Consider the following 26644-nt stretch of genomic DNA (forward strand, 5'->3'; position numbering starts at 1 on the left):
CACACAGTGATGTCACAGTACAGGATAATACACACAGTGATGTCACAGTACAGAGATAATACACACAGTGATGTCACAGTACAGGATAATACACACAGTGATGTCACAGTATAGTGGAGTATTTCTTGCCTCTGTATCACTCACTCCCCATGTATCTTATTAGATATTCCTCCCTTACCGCTGATATTCCCCGTGTTCTGTTATTTCGCCCCTATTACGGCCCCGTGTTCTTGTCTGATCTTCTGACTCTTTCTAATATATGTTTCCTACTTAATTCCGCTTCCCATTTTGCCTTAATACCAGTGATTACGGGGGATGGGCCGCCACAAGTCTTTTGGGTACAACAATAAGAAGCTCTGCGAATTCTTCCCCTTTTCTAAAACTTTCTGGCCTGGTGTAAGTGACTGCCGGCTGCTGTGATTTGTATGCCAGGGATGCTTTTAGCTCCTGTCCCGTGGCTTGAGTGCTTCCCCGGCCCCATGACACTCGCTTTAATTTGCTCCTATACGTACAAGCGCCTCGGTAGCGGCGGAATCCAACTGTTGGCAGAATCAAGATTGAAAGTGTTTTTGAAGCAAGCACTTTGCATTCGGCGCTGTGCACGTCTCCAAGGCTCCGCCAGTATATCCCGCCCTTGGGGTGGCTTCTCCTTCCCTCTAATGGTGACTATTGTTTTGATGAATTGACAAGTAAGATATCATTAATGTATGTGAGACGGGCCACGATGGAGCGGCGGAACGTTGCGAGGACTGAATCATCTTCCTCTACAATTAGCCACCAGCGACAGAATACAAGCTCTTAATTCGCTCATCTCTATGCAACATAATGTCACGACGACCTCGTGGCCATTAAATAAATATACGTCATTCAACGTTAACACCAATTGCAACCAATTTTTTTTTTTTTTTTCGTATTTGGCTAACCTTATGAAGTCAATGTGCCATACCCTAATGCTGCCAGATAGAACAAGCCTTTAATGAGAGGCTAACGAGCAAATTATCTGTGGGCGAAATACATGATTCAATATGAAGAGTTTATAGTAATGGTTCAATTTCCTCTGCCCGGAGCCAGCTAATGGCTGGGCGAGGGAGGGAGAGATGAGCTGCGATAGAGGCAAGACAAGGATGAAGGAGGAGGGAGACGGTGACAGACAGAATCTCAGAGACGTGCTGAGAACAGATAGACCTGAAGACGAGGAAGGGGGGGGGATGGGAGGATAAGGAAGGTAAGGCTACGATACAAGAAAGGAAGAAAGATTCGGGGATAATTAAGAAGCCGGGGATTTGGACTCCATGGAAAGGAGATGAAATTATCGGCTGCGTTTGCGAATATCACGACGCATAATGGTTGAATTCTAAAAACCCAAATCGGTAACAATTACAATACTGTGTCAAGATATGGAAACAATGTTACAGCAGTCGTGATAAGAATTTCATTCAGTCTATTAATAAAATGAAGGGAATGAAGAAAAGATAAATTGTATCAATATTCAGTGTGACCTTTGCCCTTTACCTTCCATCGGTTCTTCTTGGTACTTGCAGACAGGTTTTGGTAGAACCAGGCAGGGAGGTTGTACCCATCGCCATCTTGGAGAACTAAGCCCAGATCTTCTGTGGTTATTGCTTGCTCCAATCTGTCTGTCTCTTCGTGTCACCCCAGACAGACTGGATGATGAGATCAGGGCTCAGAGAGAGCTATATCATCCCTTCCAGGACTCTTCCTCCAAATGTTAAAGGTCACTCCAAATTTAGTTAATAAACTATTAACCCTTCTACTTCTGAAAGCATTCCGATATTGCCTAAAACTTTTGCTCAGTACTCTAGGTCCACCAGAGAATAGAAGGTTTAATACAATAAAAAGAAGCTCATTGCATAAAAATAACCTTGGAGTGACATATATGAAGCACATCGCATCGTCCTGGAGAAGTTACAAAATTTAGTGCCAGCACCTGAGCCAGATTTAGCCTTGGATAGTCGGCCAAGTTCCCCAAACACAGGATAGTCCATTGTCTGCCTAGACAGGTCTCCTTCGTCTTCCTAGGTGAATCATTTATTATACGGTGGAGGACAAATGAACAAGAAAGTGGAGACAAGAACAGAAAGTCTATAAAGATGTCTATAGGATTTAGAAGGAGTGTGCCAAGTGATTTCTACTGTCCTGTATGACAGCGGGATATGATGGACGGGGAGAAGCCGCGCTCCGTGATGGAAAGTTTGGAGCAGGAGTTCTAAGTAACAAATAGTGAATCCTAAGAAGACTCCAAGGAAAGACAATGAGAGACCACAGAAGAAGGGATCTGATCAAGAAGGCATCCTTCTTCTAGGGAAGAAATAGTCTTACAGAATGTAGCCATAAGTGCATTGGTACCTGTCTATCTACATTGTGGATGCAACATCTGGCCAGTCGTTGCAATGTCGGAGATAGCCGGTCACCATATTTGTCTAGTCTGCAGGAGCTTGGCTGGTGATGGTCACAGTAGAGGGGACATGTAACCTCTGAAATATCAAGGCATTATCCTGAACAAAAACTACAGCAAATTCCATGGCGGACATGTCACTATACAAACCTTCTGCAGACACATCTACTGTGAACATAGACCAACAAGATAACATACAACCATGGAGGGGGGTTCAAAGCTGGTCATCTTATGACTCTCATCTTGGGATATCCAAAACCACGAGGAGAGATACTCTAAGAGAGGACACGTCCGTAAATCTGGACTGTAGACCCATGAGGGTTTCAGGTTTTACACCCAGATAGAGACTGTTACACCTTGGTACAATGGCCCATCTAAATAAATCCTAAGGGACAAATGGATGATGGATAAAGGGAATAAGGAAGGATGTTTATGTCTTCCATAACAAAAAACTGAGCTCTAGATCGATACATTGTCTCTATGAAGTCAACAATTTGTGCCACCAAGGTTCATGGACTTGAGGTGACCTCCCAAGTCCCCGGAAGAGAAGAAGGTGAAAGTGTCTACACTTGTACGTTGTCCATCCCGTTAGGTGCAAATATCCTCACAAGAAAAGAGACAATCGTTTGTGAAAAGGAAGAAAAATGTAAGAGCAGGAAACACGACAAATCATTTTGTAAGGAAGACATCAAGGTTTGCCTCACAAGTGGCTCGTGATGGAACACAGGTAGAAATAAATTGACAGGTTGAGGAAGAGGAGAAGACTTGACATCATAATAACACAGCCTTGTGGTCTCTGCAGCAAGGAAATGTCAGAAGGCTGCGCTTGTATCTGGAACAGAATCTACCGAAAATTGGAGAATAAATGGATTGAGGCGATGAAAAATAAGAAGGATGTAGAAAGTTGTTTAAGAGGATCGAAATATGTGGCTTCCATCTGTGATGGGGAACAGAGCTCTGGTCAACAATGTGTGCCATGGACTTGAGGTGGACTCACATGTTCTCGAAAGATAAGAAGGTAAAATTGGCTACACTTGCCGGTTGTCCTTCTCCTTAGATACAATTGCCCTTACAGAAAAAGAGACAAGAAGAGCAGGAGATGAGAAATAAATCATTCCGGAAGGAAGGAATCAAGAAGAGCCTCACGAGAGGTTCAGGGTGGAACACAAGTGGAAATAAATTGACGGGATGAGGAAGAAGAGAAGACTTGACATCATAATAACAACCCTGTGGTCTGTGCATCACCGAAATATTGGAAGGTTGTGCTTGTATCCGGAACAGAATCTTCTGAGACAGAGAATGAATGGATAGAAGTGATGAGGAATAAAAAGAATATGGAAGGAATACAGGGAAATATAGAAGCATCTTCCATTCATGGCGAAAATCCAAGCTCTAGTTTGCTACGTTTTTCTATGAAGTCAACAGTTTGTGCCACCAAAGTACATGGACTTGAAGTGGACGCGCAAGTTCTCGAAAGACGAAAAAGAAACCTTCCCCTTAGATACAAAGAAAAAAAGAGACAAGTAAGAAGAGCAGGAGATGAGAAATAAATCATCCTGGAAGGAAGGAATCAAGAAGAGCCTCACGAGAGGTTGAGGATGAGGAAGAGGAGAAGACTTGACATCATAATAACGCAACCTTGTGGTCTCTGCATCATGGAAATATTGGAAGGCTGCGTAGGTATCGGGAACAGAATCTACTGAAATGAAATTGGAGAATGAATGGATAGAAGTGAAGCATATTCTATTTATCTTCTTCTGTAAGGAACACATTGTACTTGATCTCCTCTATAGATAATGGCGCCGTGTTATACCCTGTCAAGCACCGCCATGTATTAAGCAAAGGGGAAAAAAAAAGAATTTGAAATGTCTCCTTCCCAGGGGCAAAGATAAACCGAGGCGCAGGCTTTTAGGATCTGTGCTGGGAGCGATGTGATAGGAATTGAAGGCTTTCACGTTCTTGGTGCCGTGTGTAATAATGATCAGGGATTAAGCTTCAGCCTATCATTAGAGTTGAGGTTAACCCCACCAGTTTCTACATAAGCCCATAATTTCGGATTCTCAATGTCAACTCCAAATATTATGAATATCATTTATTGCAACTGCTATGCAGACACCGAGCAAAGGCAGGATTTTCACCCTGGGCCAGCAAGGTATGTATAACAGAGCGGCTGGAGGCCATGAGCCCTTGTCACCAAGCAATGTCAGCCATCCATGGTAGAGCGGTGGACTCTAGAAAGAGCCAAATACTGGAAACGTGTGCAGAACAATTCAATCTAATGCTGTATTATAGTATTATCATATTGGCATACCATGTGAGTGTGTTGGGTCCCTGGCTGATGAATGTATTCTCTATAGGGAATCGGGTGTAAGCCATGACCTCTGACTGTAGCTTACTTACTCTAAAGGTAAATGGATCGGACATGTTGAAATACAACATATTAATTTCTTCTTTTCCCTGACACCTGCTATCTTGCAGGGCTGTGGAGTCTTAGTCCTAGACCATTTTTGGGTGGGGTCAGAGTGATACAAAAAGTTACCAACGCCAACTTCAAAGTAACATGATTACTTAGTCTGCTACTGGTAGAGCAGGAAGCCCCGGACTTCTTGCTCCACCACTCTTCAACTTGTAGGCCACAGTGCACATTATGCAAAAAAGGTAAGTATCAGTAGTTTCCTGTCTGCCCCCCAGTCCCGCTCCTTCTCCCTCCAGCCACACGGCTGTAACGTCACGTGTGCCTGGAGCCAGAAGCAGAGAGACAGAACAGGACCAAGAGACAGGTAAGTAATGAGAAAATTCCATTATGGGAGGCCCATACAATGGCCCCTTACTGGTCCACCATACAGAGGTCCCTGCATTGGTCCCCTCCTCTGCAGTTGCCCCTTCACTGGATCTCTCCAATCAGTGGTCCCTTCACTAGTCCCCCCCATACAATGGCCCCTTGACTGGTCCACCATACAGAGGTCCCTGCACTGCTCCCCTCCTCTGGAGTTTCCCCTTCGCTGGGTCTCCCCATACAGTGGCCCCTTCACTGGTCCCCCATACAGAGGTCCCTGCACTGGTCCCCTCCTCTACAGTTACCCCTTCGCTGCATCTTCCCTATCAGTGGCCCCTTTACTGTATCCCCCCATACAGTGGCCACTTCACTGGTCTCCCCATACAGAGTTCCCTGCACTGGTCCCCTCCTCTACAGTTTCCCCTTCACTGGATCTCCCCAATCAGTCACTGGATACAATGGCTCCTTGACTGGTCCACCATAGAGGTCCCTGCACTGCTCCCCTCCTCTACAGTTTCCCCTTTACTGGATCTCTCCAATCAGTGGTCCCTTCACTAGTCCCCCCATACAATGGCCCCTTGGCTGGTCCACCATACAGAGGTCCCTGCACTGCTCCCCTCTTCTACAGTTTCCCCTTCACTGGTCTCCAATACTGAATAGTGATGGGTGGAGGCAATAATGAGGCAAATATCCTGTGGGGGCAACAATAAATTGTGTTGAGGGTTAGGGGGGAATATTAATGGAGTTGTCCATGAACTGGAGCACCCCTGAGGCCAGACAGATGAATAATAGAAAAAACAAAAAACATCCCCGCCTTTCCCCAGACCCCATTGCCCCATCGTCCATTTACTGTTAGACTGGCTCCTCATTCCTGATAGTCCTGCACCCATGTCACCACTAAGAGCAGGGGCCGCTGGAGAGGGACCAGGGACATCATCTACATACGTCACCAGTGACTTACCAGCGACCACTGAGGCCACTAATAGGTCTCATCGGGTGCAGGAATTACAGCAAGAATTGGCCGGCAATAGACTTAATGGACCCAAGTTTGTAATACATTGGGCAGTGTTGGACTGGGATGTCTAGCGCCCAGCAGTGGTGGTGTTGTACCCCAGTGGACCAGTTTGCACCTTCTATGGGCCATTTAGTCTCACTGCACCTTCTTGCATCCTATGCACATGGATTAGCCGTAACATTATAACCGCTGACAGGTAAAGCGAATTACTTTGACTGTCTTATTACAATGGCGGCTGTCACTGTGTGTGATATATTAGGCAGCAAGTTCCCAGTCAGTTAAAACTGATGTGTTCTGGGTGGCCCATGGCTCATTAATATACGTGGGGAGTGAAGGATAGCAGAAGCCACGTGTCCTCGTCACTGACTACCGAGCACTTTGTATAGTTTGTGCTCAATGTTGTAACTCAGCCCCATTTATTATAATAGGACTGAGCGGCATCATAGTCCTCTAAGGGCTGCAGAGTGTACGGGGTTAATCCAGGGACATACGGTCCTATAATGGAAGGCGACCACTTCGCTGTGACTTTGGGAGGGGATAGTAACCCAGAGTCATCGGCTGCAGATACCCGGCCATTGAGGTGAGTGTTTGATCCACAGGGTGACAGCGGATCAGCGGAAGCAACTGCATATGGCGATGGTATTAAATGGCTTTAGGATTAATTGCTTTGATCTAATTTTATGGCGGCTTTACGTGTCGCGAGCGTGTTACCTCATGGTCATAAGCGGACGAGGCGACGGGGAAATGTGTACGAGACCAAAGTAGGAAATACAAAATGGCGCTACAATGAGCCGCCAGGACAGAAGGGTCTGGGATTTACTTCCGCTTCAGACCCTTCAACCAATTCCCCACCCCTTGCACAGTGACAATGCAGATCCTCTGTATAAGATAAGATAAGATAGGGATGGTCTGCGCAGGTTCTCAGCACACGGTAGCATCAAATACAACCTGCACCCCGTGTCCAAGAACCCCACAGTACCTGCATGCTCAGCCCCTGGGGGAGAAACATTCAAGGTGCACCGACAATGGACAATAAACAAATCGCTCTAAGTCACACTGATGGAGATCCCCGAAGATCAGCTCTACTGGTGGAGGAGCCCAATAGTAAGTCATATGTGTACAGCGCCACAACAGGAGGAACTGAGCATTACACAGGAACAGTCAGATCAGTGGGATGTGTGTAATGGACAGGACCAATCCTCCAAAGAGAAACGCTCTTCATAACTACACTATACTAAGGCTAAGGAAGATCCTAAAGACCAGACCTATAAAAATCACCAAATCCCAGTATATCCTGCAGATAGATAGGTTACTGTCACCAGAACCAGCATATCACCCCAGCCCTGCAGATAGATAGGTTACTGTCACCAGAACCAGCATATCACCCCAGCCCTGCAGATAGATAGGTTACTGTCACCAGACCCAGCATATCACCCCAGCCCTGCAGATAGATAGGTTACTGTCACCAGACCCAGTATATCACCCCAGCCCTGCAGATAGATAGGTTACTGTCACCAGGACCAGCATATCACCCCAGCACTGCAGATAGATAGGTTACTGTCACCAGGACCAGCATATCACCCCAGTCCTGCAGATAGATAGGTTACTGTCACCAGAACCAGCATATCACCCCAGCCCTGCAGATAGACAGGTTATTGTCACCAGAACCAGTATATCACCCCAGCCCTGCAGATAGATAGGTTTGTGTCACCAGAACCAGCATATCACCCCAGCCCTGCAGATAGATAGGTTACTGTCACCAGAACCAGTATATTCCCCCAGTCCTGCAGATAGATAGGTTACTGTCACCAGACCCAGCATATCACGCCAGCCCTGCAGATAGATAGGTTACTGTCACCAGACCCAGCATATCCCCCCAGCCCTGCAGATAGATAGGTTAATGTCACCAGAACCAGCATATCACCCCAGCCCTGCAGATATATAGCTTACTGTCACCAGAACCAGCATATCCCCAAGTCCTGCAGATAGATAGGTTACTGTCACCAGAGTCAGCATATCACCCCAGCCCTGCAGATAGATAGGATACTGTCACCAGAACCAGCATATCACCCCAGCCCTGCAGATAGATAGGTTACTGTCACCAGAGTCAGCATATCACCCCAGCCCTGCAGATAGATAGGTTAATGTCACCAGAACCAGCATATCACCCCAGCCCTGCAGATAGATAGGTTACTGTCACCAGAACCAGCATATCACCCCAGCCCTGCAGATAGATAGGTTACTGTCACCAGACCCAGCATATCACCCCAGCCCTGCAGATAGATAGGTTACTGTCACCAGAACCAGCATATCACCCCAGCCCTGCAGATAGATAGGTTACTGTCACCGGACCCAGCATATCACCCCAGCCCTGCAGATAGATAGGTTACTGTCACCAGACCCAGCATATCCCCCCAGCCCTGCAGATAGATAGGTTACTGTCACCAGAACCAGTATATCACCCCAGCCCTGCAGATAGATAGGTTACTGTCACCAGAACCAGCATGTCACCCCAGTCCTGCAGATAGATAGGTTACTGTCACCAGAACCAGCATATTGCCCCAGCCCTGCAGATAGATAGGTTACTGTCACCAGAACCAGCATATTGCCCCAGCCCTGCAGATAGATAGGTTACTGTCACCAGAACCAGCATATCACTCCAGTCCTGCAGATAGATAGGTTACTGTCACCAGAACCAGCATATCCCCAAGTCCTGCAGATAGATAGGTTACTGTCACCAGAACCAGCATATCACTCCAGTCCTGCAGATAGATAGGTTACTGTCACCAGAACCAGCATATCCCCAAGTCCTGCAGATAGATAGGTTACTGTCACCAGAACCAGCATATCACCCCAGCCCTGCAGATAGATAGGTTACTGTCACCAGAACCAGTATATCACCCCAGCCCTGCAGATAGATAGGTTACCAGCACCAGAACCAGCATATCATCCCAGCCCTGCAGATAGATAGGTTACTGTCACCAGTCCCAGCATATCACCCCAGCCCTGCAGATAGATAGGTTACTGTCACCAGAACCAGCATATCACCCCAGCCCTGCAGATAGATAGGTTACTGTCACCAGAACCAGCATATCGCCCCAGCCCTGCAGATAGATAGGTTACTGTCACCAGAATCAGCATATCACCCCAGCCCTGCAGATAGATAGGTTACTGTCACCAGAACCAGCATATCACTCCAGCCCTGCAGATAGATAGGTTACTGTCACCAGAACCAGCATATCACCCCAGTCCTGCAGATAGATAGGTTACTGTCACCAGAACCAGCATATCACCCCAGTCATGCAGATAGATAGGTTACTGTCACCAGAACCAGCATATCACCCCAGCCCTGCAGATAGATAGGTTACTGTCACCAGAACCAGCATATCACCCCAGTCCTGCAGATAGATAGGTTACTGTCACCAGAACCAGCATATCACCCCAGCCCTGCAGATAGATAGGTTACTGTCACCAGAATCAGCATATCACCCCAGCCCTGCAGATAGATAGGTTACTGTCACCAGAATCAGCATATCACCCCAGCCCTGCAGATAGATAGGTTACTGTCACCAGAACCAGCATAACACCCCAGTCCTGCAGATAGATAGGTTACTGTCACCAGAACCAGCATATCACGCCAGCCCTGCAGATAGATAGGTTACTGTCACCAGAACCAACATATCACCCCAGCCCTGCAGATAGATAGGTTACTGTCACCAGAACCAACATATCACCCCAGCCCTGCAGATAGATAGGTTACTGTCACCAGAACCAGCATATCACCCCAGCCCTGCAGATAGATAGGTTACTGTCACCAGAACCAGCATATCACCCCAGCCCTGCAGATAGATAGGTTACTGTCACCAGAACCAGCATATCACCCTACTCCTGCAGATAGATAGGTTACTGTCACCAGAACCAGCATATCACCCCAGCCCTGCAGATAGATAGGTTACTGTCACCAGAACCAGCATATCACCCCAGCCCTGCAGATAGATAGGTTACTGTCACCAGAACCAGCATATCACCCCAGCCCTGCAGATAGATAGGTTACTGTCACCAGAACCAGCATATCACCACAGTCCTGCAGATAGATAGGTTACTGTCACCAGAACCAGCATATCACCCCAGCCCTGCAGATAGATAGGTTACTGTCACCAGACCCAGCATATCACCCCAGCCCTGCAGATAGATAGGTTACTGTCACCAGACCCAGCATATCACCCCAGCCCTGCAGATAGATAGGTTACTGTCAACAGAACCAGCATATCACCCCAGCCCTGCAGATAGATAGGTTACTGTCACCAGACCCAGCATATCACCCCAGCCCTTCAGATAGATAGGTTACTGTCACCAGAACCAGTATATCACCCCAGCCCTGCAGATAGATAGGTTACTGTCACCAGAACCAGCATATCACCCCAACCCTGCAGATAGATAGGTTACTGTCACCAGAACCAGCATATCACCCCAGCCCTGCAGATAGATAGGTTACCAGCACCAGAACCAGCATATCACCCCAGCCCTGCAGATAGATAGGTTACTGTCACCAGAACCAGCATATCACCCCAGCCCTGCAGATAGATAGGTTACTGTCACCAGAACCAGCATATCACCCCAGCCCTGCAGATAGATAGGTTACTGTCACCAGAACTAGCATATCACCCCAGCCCTGCAGATAGATAGGTTACTGTCAGCAGAACCAGCATATCACCCCAGCCCTGCAGATAGATAGGTTACTGTCACCAGAACCAGCATATCACCCCAGCCCTGCAGATAGATAGGTTACTGTCACCAGAACCAGCATATCACCCCAGTCCTGCAGATAGATAGGTTACTGTCACCAGAACCAGCATATCACCCCAGCCCTGCAGATAGATAGGTTACTGTCACCAGAATCAGCATATCACCCCAGCCCTGCAGATAGATAGGTTACTGTCACCAGAATCAGCATATCACCCCAGCCCTGCAGATAGATAGGTTACTGTCACCAGAACCAGCATATCACCCCAGTCCTGCAGATAGATAGGTTACTGTCACCAGAACCAGCATATCACGCCAGCCCTGCAGATAGATAGGTTACTGTCACCAGAACCAGCATATCACCCCAGACCTGCAGATAGATAGGTTACTGTCACCAGAACCAACATATCACCCCAGCCCTGCAGATAGATAGGTTACTGTCACCAGAACCAGCATATCACCCCAGCCCTGCAGATAGATAGGTTACTGTCACCAGAACCAGCATATCACCCTACTCCTGCAGATAGATAGGTTACTGTCACCAGAACCAGCATATCACCCCAGCCCTGCAGATAGATAGGTTACTGTCACCAGAACCAGCATATCACCCCAGCCCTGCAGATAGATAGGTTACTGTCACCAGAACCAGCATATCACCCCAGCAGTGCAGATAGATAGGTTACTGTCACCAGAACCAGCATATCACCCCAGCCCTGCAGATAGATAGGTTACTGTCACCAGAACCAGCATATCACCACAGTCCTGCAGATAGATAGGTTACTGTCACCAGAACCAGCATATCACCCCAGCCCTGCAGATAGATAGGTTACTGTCACCAGAACCAGCATATCACCCCAGCCCTGCAGATAGATAGGTTACTGTCACCAGACCCAGCATATCACCCCAGCCCTGCAGATAGATAGGTTACTGTCACCAGAACCAGCATATCACCCCAGCCCTGCAGATAGATAGGTTACTGTCACCAGAACCAGCATATCACCCCAGCCCTGCAGATAGATAGGTTACTGTCACCAGAACCAGCATATCACCCCAGCCCTGCAGATAGATAGGTTACTGTCACCAGAACCAGCATATCACCCCAGCCCTGCAGATAGATAGGTTACTGTCACCAGACCCAGTATATCACCCCAGCCCTGCAGATAGATAGGTTACTGTCACCAGACCCAGTATATCACCCCAGCCCTGCAGATAGATAGGTTACTGTCACCAGAACCAGCATATCACCCCAGCCCTGCAGATAGATAGGTTACTGTCACCAGACCCAGCATATCACCCCAGCCCTGCAGATAGATAGGTTACTGTCACCAGAACCAGCATATCACCCCAGCCCTGCAGATAGATAGGTTACTGTCACCAGTACCAGCATATCACCCCAGCCCTGCAGATAGATAGGTTACTGTCACCAGACCCAGCATATCACCCCAGCCCTGCAGATAGATAGGTTACTGTCACCAGAACCAGCATATCACCCCAGTCCTGCAGATAGATAGGTTACTGTCACCAGGACCAGCATATCACCCCAGTCCTGCAGATAGATAGGTTACTGTCACCAGAACCAGCATATCACCCCAGCCCTGCAGATAGATAGGTTACTGTCACCAGGACCAGCATATCACCCCAGTCCTGCAGATAGATAGGTTACTGTCACCAGAACTAGCATATCACCCCAGTCCTGCATATAGATAGGCTACTGTCACCAGACCCAGTATATCACCCCAGCCCTGCAGATAGATAGGTTACTGTCACCAGAACCAGCATATCACCCCAGCCCTGCAGATAGATAGGTTACTGTCACCAGACCCAGCATATCACCCCAGCCCTGCAGATAGATAGGTTACTGTCACCAGAACCAGCATATCACCCCAGCCCTGCAGATAGATAGGTTACTGTCACCAGTACCAGCATATCACCCAGCCCTGCAGATAGATAGGTTACTGTCACCAGACCCAGCATATCACCCCAGCCCTGCAGATAGATAGGTTACTGTCACCAGAACCAGCATATCACCCCAGTCCTGCAGATAGATAGGTTACTGTCACCAGGACCAGCATATCACCCCAGTCCTGCAGATAGATAGGTTACTGTCACCAGAACCAGCATATCACCCCAGCCCTGCAGATAGATAGGTTACTGTCTCCAGGACCAGCATATCACCCCAGTCCTGCAGATAGATAGGTTACTGTCACCAGAACTAGCATATCACCCCAGTCCTGCAGATAGATAGGTTACTGTCACCAGACCCAGCATATCACCCCAGCCCTGCAGATAGATAGGTTACTGTCACCAGAACCAGCATATCACCCCAGCCCTGCAGATAGATAGGTTACTGTCACCAGTACCAGCATATCACCCCAGCCCTGCAGATAGATAGGTTACTGTCACCAGAACTAGCATATCACCCCAGTCCTGCAGATAGATAGGTTACTGTCACCAGAACCAGTATATCACCCCAGCCCTGCAGATAGATAGGTTACTGTCACCAGAACCAGCATATCATCCCAGACCTGCAGATAGATAGGTTACTGTCACCAGAACCAGCATATCACCCCAGTCCTGCAGATAGATAGGTTACTGTCACCAGACCCAGCATATCACCCCAGCCCTGCAGATAGATAGGTTACTGTCACCAGACCCAGCATATCACCCCAGTCCTGCAGATAGATAGGTTACTGTCACCAGAACCAGCATATCACCCCAGCCCTGCAGATAGATAGGTTACTGTCACCAGACCCAGCATATCACCCCAGTCCTGCAGATAGATAGGTTACTGTCACCAGACCCAGCATATCACCCCAGCCCTGCAGATAGATAGGTTACTGTCACCAGACCCAGCATATCACCCCAGTCCTGCAGATAGATAGGTTACTGTCACCAGAACCAGCATATCACCCCAGCCCTGCAGATAGATAGGTTACTGTCACCAGAACCAGCATATCACCCCAGTCCTGCAGATAGATAGGTTACTGTCACCAGACCCAGCATATCACCCCAGTCCTGCAGATAGATAGGTTACTGTCACCAGACCCAGCATATCACCCCAGCCCTGCAGATAGATAGGTTACTGTCACCAGACCCAGCATATCACCCCAGTCCTGCAGATAGATAGGTTACTGTCACCTGAAACAAACAGTGCATTTTCCTTCTGTATTGCTGCCTTTTTTGTCAATATGCAAATGAACTCTGTTAAACAATGAGGGCATTACCGCTTACCTTTTTGGAGCAATGACATCGCCCTTGATATCATTTGCATATTGATAAAAACAGCGATATCTCAGCAACACTGATGCAGGCAATCCTAGTCTATCTATCTGTGCGGCTGCATCTTGGTGACACATTCTCTTCATGATTTCTTAGTTAATATAATATATATATATATATATATATATATATATATATATATATATATATACACTGTATGCTACAGAGGTGATCACTCATCTCCCCCCGGCATGAACATACACAGGACATGGAAGGTTCAGTCATTGCTTAGCATCAGAAGCAGCTCCACACTGTAGCACATGCTGATGGTTTCCACCTGGGCACTGGGATACCACTTCAATGGGATTCATAGGGCCATTTTCCATTCATGGGGGTCGGGGCTCCTCCAGTTGGACCCTTGTTGAGATTTGCAATAGTCACCATTTATTGTGCTCTCCCCACCCCTGTAATAAAAGTCCTTCTTTAATAACTATTGATGGTGACACATTTGGGTCCTGGGACTGAAAAGTGTCCATGGGGTGGCTGCTCGCTGTTTGGACTGCTCAGGGTTCCTGCGGCTGAACCCCACAACCTTGGTGCCGCCCCATCTTTTCCTATGGTGTGCTGGTTGCGCCCTGTAATAAGAGTCCTGGTATTGCTTCAGTGACTATTGATGGTGGAACATTTGTGCGCCACTTGCCCCCTGGTACCTGACAAGCCGTCACTTTTCCTAGGATTGTATACCTCTGAGCCTTCCTGCATGGCAGGCGCTGTGCACAACCGGGCACTAATCCAAGACACACTCCCAGCACTAAAGGTGTCACACAGCCTGAATTTCAGATTTCAATTGCCTTTCCCTGCAGCGTTGGTTGGGCATTTCACAAATAGTATTTGGCCTTAGCCGGCAGACCTCCATTGGGGGAGGGGGATAGGCTGCAATATTACTTTTGACAAGACGTCTTATTTGATTAGGTTTTGCAGTATGGGAGGAGAATCCCTTGAAGCTAATTTACATAAATAAACAAATGTGACAGATGTAGCAGAGCTTAACATGTTTTGTGCACCGCTATAGGGTCATTAAAAAGAAAATGTAGGATATTGATACCGGCTGGGCTCTGCTACATCTGGATGGGTATTACCCACTGCAATGTAATTCTGATCAGATCGCCTTGCATTACGTTACAGTGAAGATTTCCCTGGCACAGTGCTCCTAATGGCCAGATGATTATGGACACCATAGACGGACGTGCTGCTCATTGCAAGAGATAGGACTTTATTATAGTGTATAGGGGAAGGGGAGTGCAGGGATCCCCCTAGTCAGACATCTACATGTTAATTGCACTTGTATACAAGACCAATCAATGAATCCATATTCTAGTTTGCATCGAGCCCTGTAGACCGGTGACGGGAGATCTCATTAGGGTTACTGTTGTATTGATCCTATATCCAGGCGCCATCCATTATAAAGTATACATAAAATACTAATCCCTAGTCTAGTACTCCCATCATCTTCTGATAAGGTTGTGGGACTACAACTGCCAGCAAGTCTGGAATTGACTAGAAGCTCCATCGTCTCCCAGTGCAATCCCCAATCTGATGATAAGAGATGATCTATCTGGCCAGGAGAAGGGTCTGGGGGGGACATGGGGTCAACCTGATTTCATTTCCACTGGGTCAAGAAATAACAGATTGGTTATCCAAAAAGATATAGAAGAATCCAACATTGACTGTCCTACCATATATAATATCTGTGGGCATCTAATGGGGCAGATAATGAGGCTGCTGTAAGGGTTAATCCCCCGTCCGAGCCTGTTAACCATCTGCAGATCTTAATTAAGATTTTCCATCAGACAAAATTTGCAACGACACAAGATATTGGCAGAAGAAACAACAGATTTTGGGTACCTGGTTTGCAGTATTGGAGGATCACATTTTGGTTCGCACTGGATTTCTGGCGTTTCCCCAGGAGATGGGAAGTTGAGAGCAGAAGTGTCAGCTCATGGTCTCAGCGACACATCCAGTTGTCTCATCATGGGAAACTCTTTGGACGCCAGTGGGGTTTGGGGTTCACTCTTTATCTGACCCTGCAGAATTGCACCAGAACCCCGTAGATGATGAAAGGTCATTTGGGACAAAGGCTGAATGAGCCCCACTGGCCCTCTGAAGACTCATCCTGATACCAATGAGAGTCTATAAAGAAGGATATAGAGGTGGTCGGCCTGGCTTGTAGACTTGGAGTAGCAATGGTTAAGATGCCACCTTGTTCAGCAAGAATCTGTTTACTCTGGATGAGAAGAATTCAGAACATGGTGTTTGTGGTGGGATCGCTCCAAGGTCCTAATCTAGTTCTGGGACTACTGTGTCCAAGATTGCGCTTTGGTCCTCAGAAGAAGGGGTCATTGAGTAGGTGGTCCTCGGGATATCTGTGCATGGCATGAGTTTGGTCCTCAGGGTAAGTTGATCATCGTGCACCATGTATGATGAGAGGAGACAGTGGTCGGATCAGATTCATTCCTTTACCATATGGTCTTGTAAGACTCTTGTTATTCCTGTAAGGTCAGGAATTGCACCACTCTAATCACACAACACAAGGGGGCGTAAGGGAGGAGGTGACAATCTGAGAAGTATGGGAGAGCAGAGAGGTCTGGATGCTTATGGGGTCCTGTTAGAAGCAGCCAAGTCTGAGCTACATGACAGGGACCCTGGGGACCTCCTCACTGGGAATCTTCTCTCTTTCCACAATATCTACAACAGAATCCAGGAAGAAAAGCATCTCAGCACCTGTGAAGTCAGCACAAGAAGATGGATTCCAGATGCCAAGACTCCAGAGGCTGTTCTCCGGGTTTCTCCAGGGTTTAGGAATATGTGGCTAAGCACTCAGGCTACTCAATGTCCTCCTTGCATTTTCCAGCTTGCTAGTCCAGAGCTGTGCTCAGCTGTCAGGTGTGTACAGAGCTCTGTGGTCTTCTTCTCAGCCTGTCTCTGGCAGACTGAATGTGGGGGAGTAGGATCTGCTTCATACATATGGAGGAGAGCAGGCGCACTCCCACCAGCTGACTTAAAGCTGCAAGTCACTGACAGCCCTATCTCCAAAGACTGCAAAGCAAGGAAGCCTGCACATCATCATCATCATCATCATCCCAGAGGTCCAGGACAGCGCCATAGCCCAGCATAGATCAGGACAAGGGGCAATCACTTAAGCTGACGGCTGTTACATTCTATTAGGGGAGGTGGGGGCAAGAAAGCCTATGGTAAAGCATGCAATGCAAAGCAAGGGAGGTAGGGGGGCAATAATGCAAAGGGAACATAATGTACATAGCAAATAGACAGAAGTGCTGTGCAAGGATGCATGGACTAGATTCCTCCATACTCTGCTGATTTCAGGATTCACTGACAGTTCAGCACTGCAGAGCCCAGATACAGCAGGATACAGCAAATACAGCAGATACAGGAGGATACAGCAGATACAGGAGGATACAGCAAATACAGCAGATACAGGAGGATACAGCAGATACAGAAGGATACAGCAGATACAGGAGGATACAGCAGATACAGCAGATACAGGAGGATACAGCAGATACAGAAGGATACAGCAGATACAGGAGGATACAGCAAATACAGCAGATACAGGAGGATACAGCAGATACAGCAGATACAGCAGATACAGGAGGATACAGCAGATACAGAAGGATACAGCAGATACAGGAGGATACAGCAAATACAGCAGATACAGGAGGATACAGCAAATACAGCAGATACAGGAGGATACAGCAGATACAGAAGGATACAGCAGATACAGGAGGATACAGCAGATACAGCAGATACAGGAGGATACAGCAGATACAGAAGGATACAGCAGATACAGGAGGATACAGCAAATACAGCAGATACAGGAGGATACAGCAGCCTCATTCATATCCTGACAATTGCTTATCCCGACATTTGCTCCTGAGTTTATTAATTGTAAACCAATAATCTGACAACTATTCAACAAAAAAATCAATCTCTAGCAAACAGAATCAGAGAAATGAAAGCTTTGCTAAAATTGCACCCCTTCCCCCTCCTCAGTCCTTCTCTGGAGACTTTCACCCCCTCCTCAGCAACCTCCAGAACATTGTCTTGGCCGGCAGGAGAAGGTTTATTTGGTATTTCAGTCCTGCCTATAGATGTCTGCACAACACTTTGATCCTTGTCTCAATCACTTAGAGGATCATTAGCAGAGCCAAGAGCTGTCACCCGGCAGCCCAGACCTGCACACACATATATACATATACACAGCTACATATACACACCTATATACATATATACAGCTACATATACACACCTATATACATATACACAGCTACATATACACACCTATATACATATACACAGCTACATATACACACCTATATACATATATACAGCTACATATACACACCTATATACATATACACAGCTACATATACACACCTATATACATATATACAGCTACATATACACACATATATACATATACACAGCTACATATATACACATATATACATATACACACCTATATACATATACACAGCTACATATACACACACATATATACATATACACAGCTACATATATACACATATACATATACACAGCTACATATACACACATATATACATATACACAGCTACATATATACACATATATACATATACACACCTATATACATATACACAGCTACATATACACACACATATATACATATACACAGCTACATATATACACATATACATATACACAGCTACATATACACACATATATACATATACACAGCTACATATACACACATATATACATATATACAGCTACATATACACACATATATACATATACACAGCTACATATACACACATATATACATACATACAGCTACATATACACACATATATACATATATACAGCTACATATACACACATATATACATATACACAGCTACATATACACACATATATACATATACACAGCTACATATACACACACATATACATATATACAGCTACATATATACACATATATACATATACACAGCTACATATACACACCTATATACATATATACAGCTACATATATACACATATACATATACACAGCTACATATACACACATATATACATATACACAGCTACATATACACACATATATACATATATACAGCTACATATATACACATATACATATACACAGCTACATATACACACATATATACATATACACAGCTACATATACACACATATATACATATACACACATATATACATATACACAGCTACATATACACACATATATACATATACACACCTATATACATATACACAGCTACATATACACACCTATATACATATACACAGCTACATATACACATATATATACATATATACAGCTACATATATACACATATACATATACACAGCTACATATACACACATATATACATATACACAGCTACATATACACACATATATACATATACACAGCTACATATACACACATATATACATATACACAGCTACATATACAAACATATACATATACACAGCTACATATACACACACATATACATATATACAGCTACATATACACACATATATACATATACACACATATATACATATACACAGCTACATATACACACATATACACAGCTACATATACACACATATATACATATACACAGCTACATATACACACATATATACATATACACATATATACATATACACAGCTACATATAAACACATATATACATATACACAGCTACATATACACACATATATACATATATACAGCTACATATACACACATATATACATATACACAGCTACATATACACACATATATACATACATACAGCTACATATACACACATATATACATATACACAGCTACATATACACACATATATACATATACACAGCTACATATACACACATATATACATATATACAGCTACATATATACACATATATACATATACACAGCTACATATACACACCTATATACATATACACAGCTACATATACACACCTATATACATATACACAGCTACATATACACACATATATACATATATACAGCTACATATATACACATATACATATACACAGCTACATATACACACATATATACATATACACAGCTACATATACACACATATATACATATACACACATATATACATATACACAGCTACATATACACACATATATACATATACACAGCTACATATACACACATATATACATATACACACCTATATACATATACACAGCTACATATACACACCTATATACATATACACAGCTACATATACACACATATATACATATATACAGCTACATATATACACATATACATATACACAGCTACATATACACACATATATACATATACACAGCTACATATACACACATATATACATATACACAGCTACATATACACACATATATACATATACACAGCTACATATACAAACATATACATATACACAGCTACATATACACACACATATACATATATACAGCTACATATACACACATATATACATATACACACATATATACATATACACAGCTACATATACACACATATACACAGCTACATATACACACATATATACATATACACAGCTACATATACACACATATATACATATACACATATATACATATACACACACATATACATATACACAGCTACATATACACACATATATACATATACACAGCTACATATACACACACATATACATATACACAGCTACATATACAAACATATATACATATACACAGCTACATATACACACATATATACATATACACACCTATATACATATACACAGCTACATATACACACCTATATACATATACACAGCTACATATACACACATATACATATATACAGCTACATATACACACATATATACATATACACACATATATACATATACACAGCTACATATACACACATATACACAGCTACATATACACACATATATACATATACACAGCTACATATACACACATATATACATATACACAGCTACATATACACACACATATACATATACACAGCTACATATACACACATATATACATATACACAGCTACATATACACACATATATACATATACACAGCTACATATACACACATATATACATATATACAGCTACATATACACACCTATATACATATACACAGCTACATATACACACCTATATACATATACACAGCTACATATACACACATATACATATATACAGCTACATATACACACATATATACATATACACACATATATACATATACACAGCTACATATACACACATATACACAGCTACATATACACACATATATACATATACACAGCTACATATACACACATATATACATATACACAGCTACATATACACACACATATACATATACACAGCTACATATACACACATATATACATATACACAGCTACATATACACACATATATACATATACACAGCTACATATACACACACATATACATATATACAGCTACATATACACACATATATACATATACACAGCTACATATACACACATATATACATATACACAGCTACATATACACACACATATACATATATACAGCTACATATACACACACATATACATATACACAGCTACATATACAAACATATATACATATACACAGCTACATATACACACATATATACATATACACACCTATATACATATACACAGCTACATATACACACCTATATACATATACACAGCTACATATACACACATATACATATATACAGCTACATATACACACATATATACATATACACACATATATACATATACACAGCTACATATACACACATATACACAGCTACATATACACACATATATACATATACACAGCTACATATACACACATATATACATATACACAGCTACATATACACACACATATACATATACACAGCTACATATACACACATATATACATATACACAGCTACATATACACACATATATACATATACACAGCTACATATACACACATATATACATATACACAGCTACATATACACACACATATACATATATACAGCTACATATACACACATATATACATATACACACATATATACATATACACAGCTACATATACACACATATACACAGCTACATATACACACATATATACATATACACAGCTACATATACACACATATATACATATACACACATATATACATATACACACATATATACATATACACAGCTACATATACACACACATATACATATACACAGCTACATATACACACATATATACATATACACAGCTACATACACACACATATATACATATACACAGCTACATACACACACATATACACATATACACACATATATACATATACACACATATATACATATATATATATATATATATATATATATATATATATATATACATATACATATATCAGGAGGCATACTAATATGGTACAAGGAGGAGCTTAAAGAACATGTGAAAGCCATCAAACGCGGTGACAACCACATGTGGATAAAAATAAGCAACTCCATCCTCAACGGCCAACACGACATCTATCTCTGTGCAGTATACATCCCCCCATCTGAGTCCACCTACCACAACCCAGACATCTATGAGGTCCTACAAAGGGAATCTGCACAGTTCCAGTCCCAAGGCAGAGTGCTGATCTGCGGCGACCTAAACGCCAGGACTGGAACAGAGATAGACTACCTGTCCTCTGATGGAAACCTGCACATCCCGGTAGGCGAGGTCCACCACCTGGAGTCTACACAGAGAAGAAGAAATAGCTATGACATAGTCGTCAACAAGAGCGGGAGACAGCTGCTGAACCTGTGCCGGAGTCTGGGACTGTACATAATGAACGGGCGTACCAGAGGGGACACTCAGGGACGCTTCACACTAAACTCCCATGTGGGCAACAGCGTGGTGGACTATGTCATCACAGACGCAGACCGGTCAGACATAGATGCTCTCATAGTCACCCCTGAGACACACCTGTCAGACCACAATCAGATCCTGCTGTACATGAGATCCACTGACAAGCCCCTCACACAGCAGCCCCACCAGATTGGTCTCTACAACCTGCCACCATTCTTCAAATGGGCCAGTCACCGGGCCACCGAATACACCAATGCGGCTAACCGACCCGAAATCAAGGAACTGCTCACAAACTTCTATATGAGTTCCTATCAGCCAGACCAACAAGGGGTCACCCGAGCAGTGAAGGACTTCAGTAACATCCTGTACACCACGGCAGAACTAGCAGGCCTGAAACAGACAAAGCCCAAGAGACCGACTAACAAACAGTCTCACAAATGGTTTGACAGCAACTGCAAGGCTCTACGCCGTTCTCTAAGGGCAGCCTCCAACCAGAAACACAGAGACCCCAACAACAGAGAGACGAGGGAAGCCAACAACAATCTATGCAAGCAATACAAGGGCACCCTCAGAGAGAAGAAACAGAGATACCTCTCCCACAAAATAGAGCAACTAGAGGACTCCCTCCAGGACAGCTCATTCTGGGAGACCTGGCACCACATGGGCACAAAGCCCAAGAAAAACTCTCTCCACATCCAAAATGGCAATATCTGGCTCAACTACTTCAGAGGTCTCTACAAAAACATCCCAGAAGAAGAACTAACTCCAGAACAGCAACAGATAATCACCAAACTGAGGGACACGGAGAAAGTCATCAAAGACTTCCAGAACCCTCTGGACTCGCCAATCACCATAAAAGATATACAGGAAAGAATTGCCCTGCTGAAAGGCAAAAAGGCCAGTGGCCCTGACGGCATCCTACCAGAGATGATCAAATACAGCCCTCCAGCAATACACGCGGCACTGGCAAAGCTATTCACCCTCGTGCTCAATGCTGGACACTTCCCCGAAGACTGGAACAAAGGCCTCATAACCCCCATCTACAAGAATGGGGACCAATATGACCCCAACAACTACAGAGGGATCTGCGTCAGCAGCACATAGCTGGGGAAACTGTTCAACAGCATCATCAATAACAGAATCCTCACCTTCCTCACACAACACGGGGTCCTCAGCAAGAGCCAAGCAGGGTTCATGCCAAACCACCGCACCACAGACCATATCTACACCCTGCACAGCCTCATCAAGACGCACGTCCACAACACCAGAAGAGGCAAGATATTCGCCTGCTTCGTGGACTTTAAGAAGGCGTTTGACTCAGTATGGCACCCAGGCCTACTCCTAAAACTCCTAGAGAGTGGAATAGGAGGAAGAACGTACAACGTCATCAAGAGCTCCTACACCGGAAACCAGTGCAGTGTGAAGGTGAATGGGAAAAGGACCGCATACTTCCAACAGGCCCAAGGGGTCAGACAAGGCTGTAGTCTGAGCCCAACGCTCTTCAACATCTATATCAATGAACTGGCTACAGCCCTGGAGGCCTCACCAACCCCAGGCCTCACCCTGAACAATCGAGAGGTGAAGTTCCTGCTGTATGCCGACGACCTCCTACTCCTGGCCCCCACCGAGAAAGACCTCCAAGAAAGCCTGTCAGTGCTGGAAAAATTCAGCACCACATGGGCCCTACCCATCAACCAGAAGAAGACCAAAGTCATGGTATTCCAGAAGAAGGGCCACAATAAAGCCTCCACCACCCCACAATTCACACTGAACGGCTCCACACTGGAGAAAACCAACAGCTACACCTACCTGGGGCTGGAGCTCAGCCAATCAGGAAGCTTCAAAGCAGCAATAGAAACCCTGAAAGCAAAAGCCTGCAGAACCTTCTACGCCATCAGAAGACAACTGTACCACCTCAAACCACCGGTGAGGGTCTGGATGAAGATATTTGACGCAGTCATCTCCCCGATCCTTCTCTATGGCAGCGAGGTTTGGGGCCCAGCCACCTACCCAGACCAGTCAAAATGGGATTCCAGCCCAACAGAGAACTTCCACCTGGAGTTCTGCAAATACCTGCTACATGTCCATCGCAACACCACCAACATAGCCTGCAGGGCAGAGCTAGGCAGACTCCCCCTATGGCTCACCATACAGAAGAGGGCGCTAGCTTTCCAGGCACACATCCAGGGGAGCGACTCCTACCACCACCAAGCCTGGCTAAGCCACCCGAGCAAACCAGACACTCACCAACCAAACAGCAGCCAACCACCAAACCAAAAACTCCAACAGATGATAACCAAGGCCGAAATAAAGGCGACCACAGAGGCAAACAGAGAGCGGTACATTGAAGAATGGAGAAACGAAATAAATAACTCCAAGAAACTCACCGTGTACCAATCCCTACAAAGGGACTACACCATGGCCACCTACCTGGAGAGAGTACGCCACCCCAAGCACAGACAGACCCTGAGCTGGTACAGACTGAGCGCCCACAACCTAGAGATAGAGACGGGGCGATACAGGCAGACGTACAAGCCACGGGAGAAGAGACTGTGCCAGCACTGTGACCAGGGGGTCCTAGAAGACCAGACCCACTTCCTGCTACACTGCACCAAATACTCAGCTGTGAGGGTCGTCTACTACCAAAGACTCTCTGCCCACATCCCAGACTGGGAGAAGAGGAAACTCTACATCCTACTGGGAGAACAAGAGGCCACTGTGGAGATCGCTGCCCAATACGTGTCCAGCTGTCACCAAACAAGAGGAAGATGAGACTCCATGGACTGTTATATTTATCCCAAAACACCCGCCCCACCCCACCCCCACCTCCCCATATAGCGGTCACCAACGAAGAGGAAGATGAGACTCCACGGACTGTTATACTCCAAACCAACCGCCCCGCCCCACCTCCCCATATAACGGTCACCAACGAAGAGGAAGATGAGACTCCATGGACTGTTATACCCCAAACCACCCACACCACCCCCACCACTCACCCACCCGAGTCCAACTCCCCCCTCCCCCCCACTCTACTAGCTTTGGCAATGCCAAATATCTATTCGGACGTGCCAATAAAGCTTTTTTGATTTGATTTGATTTGATATATATATATATATATATATATATATATATATATATACACAGCTACATACACACACATATATACATATACACAGCTACATATACACACATATATACATATACACAGCTACATACACACACATATATACATATACACAGCTACATATACACACATATATACATATACACAGCTACATATATACACATATACAGTATACATATACACAGCTACATATACACACATATATACATATACACAGCTACATACACACACATATATACATATACACAGCTACATATACACACATATATACATATACACAGCTACATATATACACATATACAGTATACATATACACAGCTACATATACACACATATATACATATACACAGCTACATACACACACATATACAGTATACATATACACAGCTACATATACACACATAT

General features: G+C 44.5%; 1 protein-coding gene across 1 annotated transcript in view; it reads right to left on the reverse strand.

Annotated features, from left to right (window-relative positions):
* The window catches only part of LOC142185189 (leucine-rich repeat and fibronectin type III domain-containing protein 1-like protein), a 46917-nt gene extending 29768 nt beyond the window's left edge, over nucleotides 1–17149 (reverse strand). Inside the window, exon 1 of the mRNA XM_075260466.1 lies at nucleotides 16075–17149. The gene's annotated coding sequence lies outside the window, so the exon portion shown is untranslated. The remainder of the gene's footprint in view (nucleotides 1–16074) is intronic.
* Nucleotides 17150–26644: the final 9495 nt, after the last annotated feature.

Source organism: Leptodactylus fuscus, chromosome 11 (assembly GCF_031893055.1).
Source record: "Leptodactylus fuscus isolate aLepFus1 chromosome 11, aLepFus1.hap2, whole genome shotgun sequence".
NCBI lineage: Eukaryota > Metazoa > Chordata > Amphibia > Anura > Leptodactylidae > Leptodactylus > Leptodactylus fuscus.